Source organism: Echinops telfairi, unplaced genomic scaffold (assembly GCF_000313985.2).
Source record: "Echinops telfairi isolate 266 unplaced genomic scaffold, ASM31398v2 ScPeMD7_29;HRSCAF=101, whole genome shotgun sequence".
NCBI classification, from domain to species: domain Eukaryota; kingdom Metazoa; phylum Chordata; class Mammalia; order Afrosoricida; family Tenrecidae; genus Echinops; species Echinops telfairi.
Window position 1 is genome coordinate 7748418 of NW_022103926.1, and position 4307 is coordinate 7752724.

General features: G+C 45.1%; 1 gene segment (V, D, J or C); it reads left to right on the forward strand.

Moving 5' to 3' along the window:
- The window catches only part of LOC101650011, a 7450-nt gene that overhangs the window by 1383 nt on the left and 1760 nt on the right, over window positions 1-4307 (forward strand).

The window sequence follows — 4307 nt, forward strand, 5'->3', positions numbered from 1 at the left end:
GAAACCTGTTCATGAAATGGCTCATCCTGGAGAACATCTTGCTGAGGGAAAGGAGTGAATCACAAACGGTCCAATGTTGTATGACAGCTTGGTTACGATGAAATACAGAAAGAAAGGGGGGGAAGAAGACAAGGCTTTTCATACCAAAGGGAACAGACTTTTGAGATCTCCAAGCAGGTGAGGGCAACGCAGAGAAGATGGAGCAATAGGGCTGAGGGTTGACAGGTATTAATGAGGATCAAGGAGAAGATAATGAGTCACAAAAGAAATGAGAAATCAAAGAAAAGGGAGGATGAGCTATTGGGGGATTGCTATGTAGTTTAAACTGTAGGATACAAAATGGATGATCTGAAATGTAAATCCCCACCGAGCTCACAATAATAAAACTATTTCTGTCTTCTTCTTTATTTAAAATCATTTTATTGGGGGCTTGTACAACTCTTATCACAATCCATACATACATATCTTGTGTCAAGCACATTTGTACATTTGTTGCCGTCATCATTCTCAAAATAGTTTCTTTCTACTTGAGCCCTTGGTGTCAGTGCCTCAGTTTCCCCCCTCCCTCCACGCCCCTCCCTCCCTCACTCCCTTACAAACCCTTGCAAATTTACAAAGTATTATTATTTTTTAATGTCTTACAATAAAACTCTTTCAAAAGGAAGAAGATGAAGTGGAGGTACTAAGAGATGTGTTTCAAGCTGGACTAAAGCAGAAGCTAAATATAGGGCTTCAGAAGTGTATGCATATCAACTGGAATATTAAAAACATCCGATGCCGTCTGGAAGCACACACCAGTCTGTGTCAAGAAATATGGAAGACAGCTACCAACTGGCCAGAAGAGCTCCCTCTCTGTTCAAATCCTAAGGAAAGATGACCCAGGAGAGTGGTGAAATTACCAAACAACATCATTCATGTGATAGGAAATTACCATTTTTCCTGAACACCACTCAAAAAGCTTGCAGCAATACATGAACACGGAGTTGCCAGAAAGTCAAGTCAGGTTCAGCAGAGGATGGGACCAAGGACAGCCCCGTTGACTTCACAGGGATGGTGGCTGAAAGCAGAGAATGCTGGAGAGATGTTTGCTTGTTTCTTATTGACTATGAAAGCCATTAGAGTGGTGGCTCACAACAAACTATGCATAACAGGTGGCAGAATGGCAATATCAGAACACTTCATTGTGTTCATGGGAAACCTATATGTGGACCAAGAGACAGTCATTCAAATTGAATAAGGAAAATCAGAATGCATTAACATCAGGAAATATGTGCATCAAAGTTGTATCACTATGTTTATTTATCTGGATGCTGAGCTAATAATTGGGAAGCTGGAGAATATGGGGGGGTGAGGGGGAATGAGTAATCCAGATTGGAGGCAGGCTGGTTAAAAATCTACAGTATGAACATGAGATCACATCCTCATGTTATCTGTAGGGACCAATCAATATAAAAATAATTCTCACAGATGGACCAATTAACAGTGTCAGAGGGAAAGGAGAACAGATGAAATTTGTAAGGAGTTCTTATTGATTTATATACAATCTATCTTCATGGTCCTGCTGCACAAAACTATTTTTAAGTGCTGAAGAGCAGAGATGTCTCTGTGAGGACTAAGGGACACCCAAGTCCTCGTATTTTCTACTGTTTCATGCACCGGTGGAAGCTTGCCCGTGAATCAGGAAGGCCGGGGAAGAATGGGAGCATTTGATTGATGGTGACTGTTGGTGAAGAATATTGAAAGTGCAATAATGTGGTGGAGTGAAATTACTACTTATGCTCCTTCTGTTCATTTCTCCATCACTCCTATTAAACAGACTGGGTGAGATTGTCCAAACGATGTGTAGACGACTCTAACTCTGAGATCGGTCAGTTTGTCCTCCCCTGGGTAGTAGAGAGCCAGCTCAGAGCAGGAGGAGGGAGTCCCATGGCTTTTAAGAGAGAAGGTTCACCAGTGGAGCGCTGTGAGACCCTTGCTACATGTTGGAGTCAGCACAGAGTCATGTGAGGCAGAGCAGAGGAGCAGCCACAGGGAAACAATGAGGAGAAGCAGCTGAGCAGCAGGCCGACTCATGGCCCAGGGAGGCAGGGGCCCAGGGAACACATGGCTGAGAGCCTGAGGACCAGAGACATGTTGGCTGCTGGCTGTCAAAGGGAGCTGCTGTGGACCAAAGACTGTATCCTCATGCTTTATAATACTGATGTGTGGTAGCCTGCTTTGTTTTTCAAGCCTCACTGCCATCAAGTTGATCCCAACTCAATGCTACCTTCCGGAGAGACCTTCTGGGTTTCCCATCCTGTACATCCCTATAGAATTACAGGTCCTATGACCTTCCCCCATGAGCACTCAGAATCCCGAGCACGGTCTGGGAGCTCTGTGTGGCCACTGAGAAGATGAAACATGGTGAGATACGTTCCGTGCTGTCACAGGAAGAGCTGGTGGCAGAATAGGGTGAGAGGGAATAGAGGGTTGACACAGGCCTGAACTCTGACTGTAGCTTTCACCCTTGGGCTGGTGAGAAGTTGGATTCTTCTCCCTACTGAAGCAAGCAGAGGCAGATGCAGTGCCCACACTTTCTCCTTAAGCGGACTGTGAGAAGGAACACGTCTGTCTTGGAGAATCCAGAGCCAGATTTCTCCTTAGAAGCTAGGATCATGAGACTATGGTGCCTAGGCTTTGGGAATGTTATTAGTAGGGACCTGTCCTTTGTAAATGACATCATACTTGGTACATAGAAGCTTAGCCAAAAAGATGCACTGGGCTCAAACATAACCAACGAGTCTGATACAAGACAGGGCAGGGTTGTATTTTTCTGTTGTGCTTGGGGAAGCTATGACTTGGAGACATGTACATTGCACCTAACAATGAGATGTTCTTCTTATTCAACTCTTCTAACGGAGGTATGATAGACATAAAACCAAGCATCCATATGTAAAGTGTGAAAATGGATGCTTTCACCTATTTTTCAAAAGCAAAACAAATTCCATTGAGTCAGTTCCACTCACAACAAAGCCATAGGACAGAGTAGAACTTCCCCTTTGTATTTCTGAGATGTTTAAACCTTGGTGGGAGCAGAATATCATGTGCATCCTGACAAACAGTGGTGACCACCGTTGCTTCTTGTTCCCAGTTCCAAGCACAGCTCACTATGCCCCCTCCACTCCTCTGACAAGTTCCTACACCCTTGAACACATCATCGAAATCAAGACCCTCCACCTATCCCCCATCCCAGCACCTTCTTCTCTTTGTGACCACTTGTCATCACTCTCTCTCTGCACCTCTGTCGTTTTCAAGGAATAAGGTGACTCTCTCATACTCGGGGGATTGGCACCACACACAATGCCCTCCCTTGCCAACCACTTACCTGTGTCCCGTGAGGATTGCCTTATTTCCATTTTGTAGAATGTCTAAACAAGATCACACCATACATTGCCTTATTCAATGTAGCTTCTTTCTCTCTTAATTTTTCTGAGATGGCTGCACATTCCTCCTCTTCTACTCTGCTTGGCATTTCATAGCAGAGATGACTCATTGTTTCTTTTGAAGGTCTTGGCTCTTATCAGAAGTGCTGGTGGCACAGTGGGTTGGGTGTTAGGCTGCTCACCACAAAGTCTGATGTGCCCACCCACCAGCTACTCCAGCGAGAAACATGAGATGTCTTTTTCTGTAAAGATTAAAGTCTTGAAAACCCTAGAAAGCAGGTCTTCTCCGTTCTATAGGTCACGTCGAGTTGGAACGGACGTGAGGACTATAGGGTTGGTTTGTGGATTTTTAGGTCATTTTCAGTGGTAGAGTGATTGTCTGCTCAGCAGAGATGTGTGGGAGCAAATGGGGCTGTCTGCTGTTTGTCACGATTTCCTTTCCAGAGAATCCAAATCCACATGCTGATAGATAGCATGGTATACATGTTATGATACACTCATAACATTGGTGAATCTGCTAAACACAAATAACACCCCCTGCCATGGAGTGAATTCCCATTTGTAGTGACCTACAGGGCACAGCAGAACTACCCACCCAGCTGAGTCTCTGAGGCTCTGATGTTCATGGGAGCAGGAAGACTCATATTTCCCAAGCAGATCAGCTGGTGTGTTTGAACTGCTGTCTTTGTAGTTGGGTTAGTAGAACCTGGCAGGGACTCCTGGGACTCGATTGTTGGTACCACCTATTAGACCCTTTGGAGACTGGTAAGGATTCTGCTGGACCCATGTGGCATAGTTGCTGGTGGTGACGGCACCAGTACTGGAGCCACAGGTGAGTGTGACTGTCCCTCCTGGAGTTATGGTCAGTGAGGGTTCCTGACTCAC